The sequence below is a fragment of the Schistocerca nitens genome, chromosome 2 (genome assembly GCF_023898315.1).
Source record: "Schistocerca nitens isolate TAMUIC-IGC-003100 chromosome 2, iqSchNite1.1, whole genome shotgun sequence".
Classification (NCBI taxonomy): Eukaryota; Metazoa; Arthropoda; class Insecta; order Orthoptera; family Acrididae; genus Schistocerca; species Schistocerca nitens.
In genome coordinates this window covers 715,568,018-715,584,175 of record NC_064615.1, presented here as the reverse complement: position 1 = coordinate 715,584,175, position 16,158 = coordinate 715,568,018, and the positions used below count along the sequence as shown (strand labels likewise).

The window sequence follows — 16,158 nt, the reverse complement described above, 5'->3', positions numbered from 1 at the left end:
TAATGCCTCAGGAGAATGAGGTGTTCTGCTCATAATATTACTTATTTTACGATACAATGACATGCGCGCGCACGCGCTTGTGTGTGTGTGTGTGTGTGTGTGTGTGTGTGTGTGTGTGTGTGTGTGGGCGCGCACGCATCTTTAAATTACATTCATCTGGAAACATTTTAAGAGCATATACTGAATTCGTCTAGTTGAAAACTGCAAAACAAAGTGGCAATATATTTTTTATTCTGCCAGATTTTACTGTAACATTTTTTTAGCTCGCATATGACAGGAAACGAAAATGGAGAGAGACTAAATTTCATATTGTTTCAATATGTCCTTCATGAATCTGCAATTGCAACATCAGGATGGGAATAAAATCAGAGTAAAAATATATCTGAAAGTTTTATGTGGCCTGAATGAGGAATAATGTAGAAGACAATATTAAAATGAACTTCAGATAGATCAGAAACATAAAAGAAATTTATAATGAGGATACAATGATTGTCTGAAAAAAAAAGATAGTTTACTACAATATCCCCTCAACAACAAAATCATTAGAGATGGAACACAAGCTCAGATTGGGATTTGCCTCTAGTGATTTAGACTGTTTTAGTCACCAATAAATCAGGCACCCAACAGGAAGATACCAGGAAGCAAACAGTTCCTTGACTATACGAAAGTGATCTACTGGCAACCTTGCCATGGTCACATCACAGGGAAATATATCCAATAATGCACCTCAAAATATACTCGGCATCTGTTTGCAAAGAAGGTGCATCACTGATGTAACTTTTCTGGAACTAACCTCAACACAGTAGATGATGACTAACTTATCTAACTGAAGTTCAGTAAGGACTGAAATTCAGAGAGTTTATAAGTTCTGTCTCTCAATGGATAAAAATGTTGACTATTGCTATGATTAATCTTCGACATTTGCAGTTAAATGTCTGGTAACTGACAATGGTTGGCAACTGTAAACAACTTCCTGGCGAGAACTAGCCGATCACTGCAGGCAGCAGGAACTTTGTGAGTATCGGTGTGTGGCTGTATACTCACAAATATTGTGCTCAGCCTAGTAATGTGCAACTGTGGTCTATATGTTGGAAGCATCAAACAGTTATGGGTTTCAATGCTCCCTGTGTTGGCAGACATAACTACTGATGGATGAGTCAACTACTTAAATATCTTGTAGCAGAAGCAAACAGTAGTCCCTGGCATTGTGCCATGTAGAGATTAACTGACTATAATAAGTGTGGCATCCTGCTGGGACAGCTTGGAATGTGGCACATACTGAAGTCTAATGCAGTGTACTGTGTCAGGAGGAGACAAAGTAAAGTCAAACTAAAGAAACCTAAATTTAGCTGGCCAAATGGGGACTTTAAATTGATGTCCTCCAGAATGCAAGTTTGGTGTCTTAATCACTGAGCTATCTTGCTCAGTAGGGTTTCTTGAAATTTTCATGATTTCACAATCACAGAAGTTATTTGCAGTGAACTCTAATGTACCAGCTTTTGTGGGTGCACCACTACCAAGTAGCAGCAGCAGTTGGAGTAGTAGTAGTAGTAGTAACAACAAACTTTCTGGATGTATTTCACAGCTACAAGCGGTAAAACTACACTACTGGCCATTAAAATTACTACACCACGAAGATGAAGTGCTACAGATGCAAAATTTAACCGAAAGGAAGAAGATGCTGTTATATGCAAATGATTAGCTTTTCAGAGTATTCACACAAGGTTGGCACCGGTGGCGACACCTACAACGTGCTGACATGAGGAAAGTTTCCAACCAATTTCTCATACACAAACAGCAGTTGATCGGCGTTGCCAGGTGAAACGTTGTTGTGATGCCTGGTGTAAAGAGGAGAAATGCGTACCATCACGTTTCCGACTTTGATAAAGGTCAGATTGTAGCCTATCGCGATTGAGGTCGAGATGACAGGAATCTTATCCGCATGGCTGTAACGGATCGTGCAGCCATGTCTCGATCTCTGAGTCAACAGATGGGGATGTTTGCAAGACAACAACCATCTGTACGAACAGTTCGATGACGTTTGCAGCAGCATGGACTATCAGCTCGGAGACCATGGCTGTGGTTATCCTTGACGCTGCGTCACGGACAGGAGCGCCTGCGATGGTGTACTCAACGATGAACCTGGGTGCACAAATGGCAAAACGTCATTTTTCAGATGAATCCAGGTTCTGTTTACAGCATCATGATGCTTGCATCCGTGTTTGGCGACATCGTGGTGAACGCACATTGGAAGTGTGTATTCGTCATCGCCGTACTGGCATATCACCCAGCGTAATGGTATGGGGTGCCATTGGTTACACGTCTCGGTCACCTCTTGTTCGCATTGACAGCACTTTGAACAGTGGACGTTACATTTCAAATGTGTTACGACCTGTGGCTCTACCCTTCATTCGATCCCTGCGAAACCCTAAATTTCAACAGGATAATGCACGACCACATGTTGCAGGTCCTGTACGGGCCTTTCTGGATACAGAAAATCTTCGACTGCTGCCCTGGCCAGCACATTCTCCAAATCTCTCACCAACTGAAAACATCTGGTCAATGGTGGCCGACCAACTGGCTCGTCACAATACGCCAGTCACTACTCTTGATGAACTGTGGTATCGTGTTGAAGCTGCATGGGCAGCTTTACCTGTACATGCCATCCAAGCTCCATTTGACTCAATGCCCAGGCGTATCAAGGCTGTTATTACGGCCAGAGGTGGTTGTTCGGGGTACTGATTTCTCAGGATTTATGCACCCAAATTGTGAAAATGTAATCACATGTCATTTCTAGTATAATATATTTGTCCAATGAATACCCGTTTATCATCTGCATTTCTTCTTGGTGTAGTAATTTTTATGGCCAGTAGTGTAATACACTGGAGACCAAATACACTGAAAAGTAAGCTGACTATGATTATCTTACAATTGTACAAATGATGCTCATTGAGAACATGATAAGTGTAGTAACATTAATACTCCCGGATAGACTGTCGTCTTTTCATCCTACGCAAAAATGGTAAATAGTTACATCTCAATATTTCAATATATTGATGATAATCAAATTTCAATATCTTTACATAAATATATTTCTTTCTTTGTTTCATGAGGTCTTAACAGGAATTATGATGACGCGGTTTGACCTTTTTTAGTTGGTGTGGGTATTCCCAGTCCTGATTGCCACTGTCTATTAGTCTACGGCAGCCACATTGTTCATTATTGTATCAAATAAAGGAGAGAAAATAATCATCATACATAATAAAATTCTAATGCATGTGAGGGAAATGTATAGTGTTTGTCTGACTGTCAGAGCTTTTAGTTCGCTGTGCACTGTACTAACACTGACTACTGGAACTCAGCCCTGTCTATATCAGAAGTTTAATAAACTATGATTAGGGAATTGATTGAAAAAGAGTGTGTGTGTGTTTTTTTTTTTTTTACTTGAAAACTGACGAAGTCGAATGAGTCAGTAAGACCTTGTGTACTCAAAAGTTCAACCCTAATAATAGGTGACTACTTCAGTATTAATATAGCATGCCTCATTTCAAAGCATGCCTTACTTTTCTTCAACATAAAATCCACTTCATATTCTTCCAATTTTAAGTTTTAGGGAATACTGTCATCCAATAATGTGTTTGCTCAAGAAAAACAAGACTGAACAATTAGTAGAATGTGATCTATTCAAAAATCAAATGTTAGTCTGCTGATATTTGAAACTACCTTTAACATGAGTGTTACTCCCAAGTAATGTAACTTGATGAAACTTGGACCATACAAAAAAGAACTGCCGCAGTATAGTACAGAAGGCAACTGAAAGAAATACAAGACGAGACAAACAGAAATGACATTTTTATTCAAAGACAATAATATACTGAAGTCATCAGAGTTTATTATGGTCCCCTGGACAATAAAAAAACGGTGAGACATGGATCTCACTAGTGCGGGTGATCACCATAGATGGTAATGCATGCCCTGCAATGTGCTCCTAGGTTGGCCTTAAGGTTGGTAAGGAGTTCTTGTGGAAGGGCGTTCCATTCCTCCACTAGTGCAGTCGACAATTGCTGGACGGGTATTAGTGCATGTGGACATGCTGCAGTACACCCTCCCAAAGCTTCCTACCATATCAATGGGATTTAAGTCAGGGGAATGGGCAGTCCAGTCCATTTGCCCAATATCCTCTTTTTCCAAGAGGTCTTCCACCAGTGCTGTTTGATCCAGAGTGCTCTGTCATCCATAAAATGGGGTCAGGGACAAATCCACTGCTGAAAACATGCATACAGGGAAGGACTGCACTGTCACAACAATGCTCACCAGTGAGTGTGCACTGCTCAAAGATTTGAGGTCAGTTCAACCATGCAACGTTCAGCTATGCAACCTTAGTACTCCCCAAACCATAACACCTGGACCACCAAAATGATCGTGTTTGACAATGATCCCAGGTGTGTTACGTATCCTCACATGGAAAGACATGGGAACACATGATGCATTCAGGAACATTATCGAATATGATTGTTTTTATGGTAATGGTGTTACGGTGGGGAAAGGCATGAAGTTGAATGGACACACTGACTTCCGTATCTTTGGACACAGTACACACACTGGTCAACAATATTGTGACACTGTACTCATCTTTTCAGAGATGTATTCGTCCCTGACTTCATTTTTACAGATGACAATGCACAACCACATCAAACAGTGTAAGTGGAGGAGCTCTTGGAATGAGAGGAAGTTTGGTGAATGGGCTGGTCTGTACTCTCTCTCAAATCCTGTCAAGTATATTTGGGATTCAATAAAGACACATACTGGAACACATCCACAGGCACCAATGACCATCAAGTAGTTGACAACCTTGGTCTTGGAAAAATGGTATGCACTACCACAAGTACTCCGTACCAACTGCTGTCCGTATTGATCACACACCCTATTAAGAACCATGTCTTGCATTTTGTAACATCCAGGGGACCCTCACAAACCATGGTGTCTTCAGTCTAATTATTGTCTTTGAACAAAAGCACCATTTCTGTTTGTCTCATGGCATATTTCTTTGTTACCTTCTATACTTTACTGCAGCAGTACTTTTATGTATTGTCTAAAGTTTCATCAAGCAGTGACATGATGTGAAACTTACTTTCATTCTTATATTTTCATATCATTGAATTTTGTGGGTATAATTACTCTGTATCTGAAAATATATCAAATAGACTGGGAAAATCTATCAGTTAATTAAATATTTCAAGCATAATATTTAGTATTTTGCCTAAACTTGGCTTCATTAGAAAGCATGCACCTAATAACCAACCCATAAGGATAGAACACAATATCTAAACCACTTAAAAAATACATGGTCAATAGTTAAATTCTTTTCTGAATGTGTATGAATGTTACATATTCTCTACCTTTCATTTTATCAGCTGAAATGTAATTAATCTGTATTTTAATATTTTCTAAATAATTTGTAAAAAAATTACTATACAAGTCTATAAATAGGCAAGATGAACAATACCACTGTTAGTCTTCACCTAGTTAACATCCCAACTAATTATCATTAAAACAGTCATCCAACCATATTCACTGTCAATCTCTGCCACGGTTAACAAGTCTCCATTACATCTTCAGCTGCAAATAGGTACTGTCACTAACTAAATGCATATTAACTGTACTTTAAATATCAACAGTGTCAATTTGTTTACTGAAATTACTATCATTTATCATTTTACTGAATGAAGCAGACACACTTTAAAGTGAGATAAGCAGATTGTTATTACAATATGTAAGTCTGTAGCTGTAAATTTGCATGAATGGTGGATCTGTGTGTCAAACGCGACTGTTACTGATCAATGGCCAAAATTTTATGATGCTCGTGAGGAATCAACAATTTTCCATTTGTAATGAGGCATTACATAAACATAAGATAACACAATGATCTGCTCTGATGCTGGGAAATACTGATGATACTGACTGATGATTTTGAAGGAACATATCCCACCATACATACACTGAGGTGACAAAAATTATGGGATACCTCCTATTATGGTGTCGGACTTCCTTTTGACCAGTGTAGTGCAGCACCTCGAGGTGGCATGGACTCAACATGTCAGTGGACATCTCATACACATCTCTCATATGAAGTGGGATGAGCATGTAATGGCAGTTGTGGGGAAGGCGGATAGTTATCTTCGGTTCATTGGTAGAATTTTGGGAAGATGTGGTTCATCTGTAAAGGAGACCGCTTATAAAACACTAATACGAACTATTCTTGAGTACTGCTCGAGCGTCTGGGAGCCCTATCAGGTCGGATTGAGGGAGGACATAGAAGCAATTCAGAGGCGTGCTACTATATTTGTTACTGGTAGGTTTGATCATCACGCAAGTGTTATGGAAATGCTTCAGGAACTCGGGTTGGAGTGTGTCTGGAGGAAAGGAGGCGTTCTTTTCGTGAATCGCTACTGAGGAAATTTAGAGAACCAGCATTTGAGGCTGACTGCAGTACAATTTTACTGCCACCAACTTATATTTCGCGGAAAGACCACAAAGATAAGATAAGTGAGATTAGGGCTCGTACAGAGGCATATAGGCAGTCATTTCTCCCTCGTTCTGTTTGGGAGTGGAACAGGGAGAGAAGATGCTAGTTGTGGTACGAGGTACCCTCCGCCACGCACCGTATGGTGGACTGCGGAGTATGTATGTAGATGTAGATACAGAAATACTGAGCCATGCTGCTTCTATAGCCATCCTAATTGTGAAAGTGTTGCCAGTGAGGATGCTGTGTACAAACTTAACTCTCGATTATGTTCTATAAATGTTAGGTGGGTTTTACATCAGGCAATGTGGGTTGCCATAGCATTCACTCAAACTATCCAGAATGTTCTTCAAACTAATCGTGAACAATTGTGGCCCAGTGACATGATATCATTATTTGGGAATGCAAAGTCCATAAAAGGCAGTAAATCATCTCTAAGTAGCCGAATGTAACCACTTTCACTCAATTATTGGTTCAGCTGAACTAGAGGACCGAGTAAATTCCATGGAAATACAGCCCATACCATTACAGAGCCACCATCAGCTTGCACAGTGCCTTGTTGACAACTTGCGTCCATGGCTTCGTGGTGTCTGCACCACACTCAGACCCTTCCATCAGCTCTTACCAACTTAAATTGGGACTCATCTGATCAGACCACAGTTTTCCAGTCATTTAGGGTCCAACCAATGTATTCACAAGACCAGGAGAGGTGATGTTGTGCTGTTAGCAAAGGCATTTGCATTGGTCATCTGCTGCCACTAACACATTACGCTGCACTCTCTGAATGGATACATTCGTCATAAATCCCACATTGATTTCTGGGGTTGTTTTATGCAATGTTGCTTGTCTGTTAGGACTGACAACTCTACAGAAACGCTGCTGCTCTCTGTTGTTAAATAAAGAACATCAGCCGCTGTGTTGTCCACTGTTGAAAGTAATACCTTAAGTTTGGTATTATTGGCACACTCTTGGCACTGCGGATCTAAGAATACTGAATTCCCTAACGATTTCTGAAGTGGAATGTCCCATGTGTCTAGCTCCAACTACCATTCTGTGTTCAAAGTATGTTCTCATGTCATGGGGCCAATCATGTTGGAAACATTTTCACATGGATCACCCTAGTACATATGACAGCTCCATCAATGCATTTTTTCTTTATATCTTGTGTATGCAATACTGCCCCCTATCTATATATGTGCTTATCACTATCCCATGACTTGTGTCACCTCGGTGCATACTCTTCTTCCAGTATGATGTCTAAGATTTACATGATGCATTGTAAAGATAGAAGCTGCTTAGTTACCTTCCATTGGTTACATTCTGTCAATGTGTATCATAATGTGATTCCACAACAGGGGATTCCCATTCAAACAAAAGAAGTATTCCAACAATATCATGCCATAAGGATCAATGGACAATGACAGACAGAGATAATTGTTATTTATCATTTATAGAACATATCAGGCAGCAGAAAGGTACTCAATCAGAGCAAGCAAACAGCAGCAGCATGAAGTAAATTGACTTGAAATATCTTTGTGAAGGTTCTTCAGCAGTTTGAAGATACATGGATAGCACTGTTTAATGATTTGTTGTGCTGATTCTTCCACTGTTATGTCAGATGTGTGAAAAGCAGCCTGAGCCAGTCAATGGAGATTGTATGAGGAGACAGTAATGTGGTTGCTTTACTTACTGTAGAGCTGTTCCACAAGTGAATAAGTTGTTCATAAAAATATAGAATGGAGGAAAACTCTAAATTGACTACTTGGATGCAAATAACCATTGCCTGGAAATGAAATTTTTTTTTCTTTTTTCCTGTAAATGACTTAGCTTATACAAACAATTCAAAGTGACTACTGCTAATTGCAACACATACATTACAAATTTTCCCCCTTGTGTTCCTTGTTACCACTTTTCACAAGAAGCAGAAAGTGTGAAGTAATTACATATGTTCTCAATGTTGGGATATCGGCATTTGTGCTCAAATGTTATCAGATGTATATAATTAAAACAACTGACAGTCATATTTTATAAATAATAAAAGATATCCACTTCAATAAACTCCCCCCCCCCCCCCCAACCAGACACACATCATTTCTCATCAGCATTTAAGCTAAGGACACGAATGTTCCCAATGAAAATGAAAATGAGAAGTTATAGTATGCAGACGTATGTGACTGGTTGTTTCTCAAAACAAACCTATAAGGTCAAAGCTATACAGATGGTAGGTAGTGTAAACTATGTATTTTATATAAAGAACTAATGATCAGAAAAGAATGTTGAGTTTCTCATTTCCATAACCAGTTTAAGCACTTAGCAATAGTTCAAAGAAACAATGACCAGTCTCGATGTATGTATTATAAATGTATCTAAAATACTGCTGCACTCTCTGAAACATCTCTGTTGTCCAATGAGGGAGACAGTTGCAAATCACTTTGTCTTCCGTTTCTACTGCATTTTGTAAGTATCGTGTTCTACAAATCATTTGCATGATAAATCAAATGATGTGGAACAAGTCATTCTACATTCAGATCACAAATTAATTTGTAAATATGGTTACATACTGAACGTTTATATATTTTTTATTTTTTTAAAAAAATTGTACATATGTGAGTGAGTAATTCCTAGCCATTACCTCCTACATATTAAAATGATATAAGTTCTCCTCTGGAATAGAAAGAGTTGTTGAGGAGAATCTTTTTCAGTCCGTTATCAAATTTTACTTTGCTGTTTGTCAGACATTTTATACCACGGGGTAAAAGATCAAAAATGTTATATATACAGCATCGGTGCCCCTGTTTGTGCTACAGATAAGTTTAATGTGGAGCTCCTTTTGAACAGCAGCTGATTATGAGGGGATAAAAATATTGAGAAGCAAGTAGTCAGAATGACCAACTTCTTAAATAGACATCTACAAGATGATCATGAGTGAACACCACATATTCTTACAGATTTTTTTGAGCAATATGTAAATGACTTCTGTCTGATACACAACAAGCAGAATTAGTTCATTTTGTGGGTGAAACTAGTATTGTATTCAGTCCAAACATACATAAAGCAGCAGAAGAAATTGTAAACAGTGGTATTAAAAGTATCATTGTCTCGTTTTCTGTGAATGCTCTCACTCTGTCTCGATTTTGTAAAGGTAAATTACCCCAGAACATTGTTCCATATGACATCATTGAATGAAAATATGCAAAATATGTCAATTACTGATTTGTCTCTCCCCAAGATTTGCAATGATTCTAAGTGCAGAAGTGGCTGAACTAAATCATTTTCTGAGTTGCAAAATGACACCCCCCAGTTAAAATTCTAAGCAATATCGCAACCTAAAAATTTTGAAGTTTCCATCCTATTTATTATTTCCTCAGCTTGTGTTACTTTCTAGATGGGCAGAACTAAATATGTTGTGATGTTGTGCCTTTTTAAAATTCAGAGTGAGAGCATCCACAGAAAACCAAACCATGACACTTTTAAAACCACTGTTTACCATTTCTTCTGCTACTGTGTGTATGTTTGGACTGATTACAATACTAATATCATTCATAAAAAGAATTAATTCTGCTTGTTGTATATTAGACTGAAGATTGTTTACATATATGAGGAACAATGGCGGACCTACGACTGACCCTCGGAGAACCCTATATATGATTTCTCCCCACTCAGAAGAACCTTCAATGATTAAATTGGTTGAATTACTAAGTACAACATTCTGTGTTCTTTCTGTTAGAAATGACCGTTATTCATTGGCTGGCTATACCATCAATTGCATTAAATATTAGTTTATCTAGGAGAGTATTGTCATTTCATGGTCAAATGCCATAGATAGATGCTATTTTGTTATTTAATACTTGTATAAGTTATTTAATTCTTTAGGTGATCAGGCAAATGGCACACACTGTTCAGAAACTGTTTTGGAATCCAAACTGTGATTTACTGAGGATATTACTTATTACTATTGCTCAGGTGGAATACTATTCTAGAATACATCACCTCAAAAATGATGTAATTAGTGAAACAGGCTGGTGATTGCCAGAACGAAAACTTCACTCTGCAGCGGACTGTGCGCTAATATGAAACTTCCAGCAAACTAAAACTGTGTGCCTGTGATTGGCAAGTGCTCTACTAACTGAGCTACCCAAGCAGACCCATGACCCATCCTCACAGATTTACTTTCACCAGTACCTCATCTCCTACCTGCCAGACTTCACAGAAGTTCTCCTGCGAAACTTGTGAGACTGGCACTTATTGAAGAAAGGAAACTGCTGAGATACAGCTTAACCACAACCTGGGGATGTTTCCAGAATGAAAATTTTACTCTGCAATTGATTGTGTGCTGAAATGAAACTTCCTTGCACGATAAAACTGTGTGCTGGACTGAGACAGGTCGAGTTTGAGCCATTGTCCATTTTAATTTGCCAGGAATTTTCAGGTTGGTAGTTACTGACAAGTGTGAGAAAGTTTTCTAAATATCTGTGTAGCATGTATCTGAGGCAGAACATGGGAAACAGTCTGCTATTCACCTAGTGAGATGGGGGAAACCATCTAAAAACCACATCCAGACATCTTTAATCCACTGGATAGATTTGATTTGGGGTTAGCATAACATACCCCCCCCCCCTCCCCCTTCCTTTTCTAGATGCAGCTTGGTGAACACACACGGCTACCTGGGTGGTTGAGCTCCTGTTGATTATGAAATGTATGCATTTAGTGAAATGTACCTAATACATCCTCTTAAGCACTCTTCATGATACAATGGCCATGGATAAATATTAGAGACTTGATTGCATGGCAAGTACAACATGGACAACAGTGGCTTCTTATTATTATTGTTGTTGTTGTCTTCAGTCCGAATACTGGTTCGATGCAGTTCTCCATGCTACCCCATCCTGCGAAGCATCACCATCTTCGAATAACTACTGCAACCTTCATCCTTCTGAATCTGCTTACTGTACTCATCTTTTGGTCTCCCTCTACCATTTTTACCTCCCAGATTTCCCTCAAATACTAAACTGGTGACTCCTTGATGTCTCAGAATGTGTCCTATCAACTGATTCCTTATTTTTAGTTAAGTTGCACCACAAATTTCTTGTCCCCCCAAGTCTTCAATACCTCCTCATTAGTCACATGATCTAACAATCCAACCTTCAGCATTCTTCTGAAGCACCACATTACAAAGCTGTTGTTCTCTTCTTGCCTAAAGTGTTTAATGACCATGTTTGACTTCCATACATAGTTAAGTCCAGACAAATATCTTCAGAAAAGTCTTCCCAATGGTTAAATATATATTCGATGTTAAATTTCTCTTCTTCAGAAATAATTTTCGTGCCATTGCCAATCTCCATTTTATATCCTCTCTACTTCAGCTATTTTGCTGCCTTCCTTTCAAGAATCTCTCCATTCTGTTCAACTGATCTTCCATGTCCTTTCCATCTCTGACAGAACTACAATGTTATCAGCAAACCCCAAAGTTTTTATTTCTCCTCCCTGGACTTTAAATACTACTTCAAATATTTCTTTGTTTTCCTTTTCTACTTGCTCAGTGTACAGATTGAATAACATAGGGGATAGGCTGAAAGCCTGTCTCACTCCTTTCTCAAATACTGCTTTCCATCCAAGCAGAGTATTCTGGTCACCACTGTCAAAAGCTTTCTCTAAATTTACAAATGCTATAAACATAGCTTTACCCTTCCTTACCCTACCTTCTAAGGTAAGTCATAGGATCAGCGCTGCCTTGTGTATTCCTGCATTTTTTCCGGAATGCAAACTGATCTTCCCCGAGGTCAGCTGCTGCTTGCTTTTTTCCATTCTTCTGCAAAAAAATTGTCTTATTATTTTGCAACTATGACTTATTAAACTGAAAGTTCAGTAATTTTTTTTTCGCATGTCAGCAAATACTTTCTTTGGAATTGGAATTATTACATTTTTCTTGAAGTCTGTGGATATTTTGCCTGCTTCATGAATCTTGCACACAACCGATAGAAGAGTTTTGTCATGGCTGGCTGTCCCAAGGCTATCAGCAGTTCTGACAGAATGTCATCTACTCCCGGGACCTTGTTTCGACTTACATCTTTCAGTGATCTGTCAAATTCTTCTCACAGTATCATATCTCCCATCTCATTTTCATCTACTTCCCCTTCCATTTCCATAATATTGCCCTCAAGTACATTTCCCTTGTATAGACCCTCTATGTAGTCCTTCCACCTTTTGGCTTTTCCTTATTTGCTTAAGACTGGTGTTCCATTTGAGCTCTTAATATTCATACAGCTTCTTCTCTTTTCTTCAAAGGCCTCTAATTTTACTATACACAGTATATATCTTTCGCCTAGTGAAATACATTTCTAAATCCTGACAGTTGTCCTCTCGCCATTCCTTCTTAGCCATTTTGCACTTCCTGTCAATCTCATTAATTAGATGTTTGTATTCTCTGTTGCCTGCTTCATTTGCTGCACTTTTTATATTTTGTCCTTCCACAGATTAAATTCAGTATCTTTTGTTTTATCCAAGGATTTCTACTGCGGCTTGTCTTTTTACCTATTTGATCCTCTGCTGCCTTCACTATTTCACCTCTTTAAGCTACCCATTCATCTCCTCCACATTCCTTTCCCATGTTCTAATCAACTGTTGCCCAATGCTCCCTCTGAAACTCTCAGCAACTTTGGCCCATTCAACTTACCCAGATCCCATCTCCTTAATTTCCTACCTCTTTTGCAGTTTCTTCAGTTTTAATCTAAAGTTCATGACCAAAAATTGTGGTCAGAGATCACATCTGGCCCTGGAAATGTCTTACAACTTAAATTCCGATTCTGGAATCTCTGTTTTACCATTATATAATCAATGTGAAACCTCCACGTGTCTCCAGGTCTTTTCTACATATACAGCTTTCTTTCATGATTCTTAAACCAAGTGTTCATCATGATTAAATTATGCTATGTGCACCATTCCACCAGACGGGTTCCTCTTTCACATCTTTCCCCAAGTCCACATTCAACTACTATTTTTCCTTCTCTTCCTTTTCCTACAAACAAATTCCAGTCATCCAACACTATTAAATTTTTGTCTCCCTTAACAACCTGAATAATTTATTTTATCTCGTTACACATTTCTTCAATCTCTTCAACATCTGCGGAGCTATGATGTTCATTCAAATGAAACCTGGTTAGTGCATCTACCTTTACCTTATACGTAAGGTGGCACGACTTAACTGCAGGTATGGTGGCGCTCTATTGGTAGCGAGGCTGACGAGTGTGCACCATTTGATCTTTTATAGCACCAGTGTGGTTTCACACTGCTTGTCGAGTTCCTGGAATGGGGAACCACTATCAATGCCCAGCATTATCAAGCCACTTTACAGAACATTAGAAGAGGCATCAAGTCGAAACGTCGAGGCATGTTGTCCAATGGCATTATCCTTCTACATGATAATGCCCGCCCCCCAGAGAGTGAGTTTTCGGCCAACTACACCTTCATTGGAAATAGATAACATACATACACGCACTCACACAAATGCAACTCACACACAAATGACCAGGGTCTCTGGTTATTGGTATCAGACTGCAAGCAGCAGAGCATGATGGGAGAGGCAACTGGGTGGCAGAGGTATGGAGGAGGCTGTGGCAGGGAGGCGGAGGGATAGCAGGGTGGGGTTGGAGGATGTTAAAGAGATGCTTGTGGGAGCATACAGGGATGAAATGGAGAGAGGGTAGGGCAGCTAGATGCAACCGGAAGGTTAGATGGAGGGCAGGAGGGGGAGGGGGGAGTAGTGAAAAAGGGGAAAAATAAAAAGACTGTGGGTGCATTGGTGGGATAGAGAGCTGCATAATGCTGGAATGCAATCAGAGAAAGGACTGGATGGTTGAGGGTAATGACGAAGGTTGACGCCAGGAGGGTTATGAGACAGTAGGATATATTGCAGGGAGAGTTCCGACCTGTGCTAGTCAGAAAAGATGGTGTTAGTAGGAATGGTCCAGGTGGCAAAGGATGTGAAGTAGTCATTGAAATGAAGAACTTCTTGTTGGATGGTGTGCTCACCAACGGGGTAGTCCAGCTGTTTCTTGGCCACATTTTGTTGGTGGCCATTCATGTGAACAGACAGCCCATTGGTTGTTACGCCCATGAAGAATGTAGCAAAGTGGTTGCAGCTCAGCTTTTAGATCACTTGACTGGTTTCACAGGTAGCCCTGTCTTTGATGGGACAAGTTATGCTAGTGACCAGACTGGAGTAGGTGGAGGTGGGAGGATGTATGGGACAGGTCTTGCATCTATACTCAGTTATTTGTATGAATTTACATATTCCAAAGGTGACTCACTGAAAATATACCTGTTGTTGTTGTTGTTGTGGTCTTCAGTCCTGAGACTGGTTTGATGCAGCTCTCCATGCTACTCTATCCTGTGCAAGCTTCTTCATCTCCCAGTACCTACTGCAACCTACATCCTTCTGAATCTGCTTAGTGTATTCATCTCTTGGTCTCCCTCTACAATTTTTACCCTCCACGATGCCTTCCAATACTAAATTGGTGATCCCTTGATGCCTCAGAACATGTCCTACCAACCGAACCCTTCTTCTTGTCAAGTTGTGCCACAAACTTCTCTTGTCCCCAATCCTATTCAATACTTCCTCATTAGTTATGTGATCTACCCATCTAATCTTCAGCATTCTTCTGTAGCACCACATTTCGAAAGCTTCTATTCTCTTCTTGTCCAAACTATTTACTGTCCATGTTTCACTTCCATGCATGGCTACACTCCATACAAATACTTTCAGAAATGACTTCCTGATGCTTAAATCTATACTCGATGTTAACAAATTTCTCTTCTTCAGAAACGCTTTCCTTGCCATTGCCAGTCTACATTTTATATCCTCTCTACTTCGACCATCATCAGTTATTTTGCTCCCCAAATAGCAAAACTCCTTTACTACTTGAAGTGTCTCATTTCCTAATCTAATACCCTCAACATCACCCGACTTAATTCGACTACATTCCATTATCCTCGTTTTGCTTTTGTTGATGTTCATCTTATATCCTCCCTTCAAGACACCATCCATTCCGTTCAACTGCTCTTCCAAGTCCTTTGCTGTCTCTGACAGAATTACAATGTCATCGGCGAACCTCAAAGTTTTTATTTCTTCTCCATGGATTTTAATACCTACTCCGAATTTTTCTTTTGTTTCCTTTACTGCTTGCTCAATATACAGATTGAATAACATCGGGGAGAGGCTACAACCCTGTCTCACTCCCTTCCCAACCACTGCTTCCCTTTCATGCCCCTCGACTCTTATAACTGCCATCTGGTTTCTGTACAAATTGTAAATAGCCTTCCGCTCCCTGTATTTTACCCCTGCCACCTTTAGAATTTGAAAGAGAGTATTCCAGTCAACACTGTCAAAAGCTTTCTCTAAGTCTACAAATACTAGAAACGTAGGTTTGCCTTTCCTTAATCTTTAGATCGGACTGAATAGTTGTACAGCTCCATTCAGTATAAAGTATTTCTATCACCATCAAAATGCATTTTGTAATCATGACAACAGTAGGCAGAGAATAATAAACAGCTACATTTCTTCATTTATAAAATATTAATTGAACATATCATGGATAATTCTGGGCATATAGAACAACAATGAAAAAGAAATGAAGGCG

At 39.4% G+C, this 16,158-nt stretch overlaps 1 protein-coding gene across 1 annotated transcript in view; it reads right to left on the bottom strand.

Moving 5' to 3' along the window:
* LOC126236886 (mediator of RNA polymerase II transcription subunit 11) overlaps positions 1 to 16,158 on the bottom strand; it is a 50,762-nt gene that overhangs the window by 29,722 nt on the left and 4,882 nt on the right. The window lies entirely within an intron of this gene.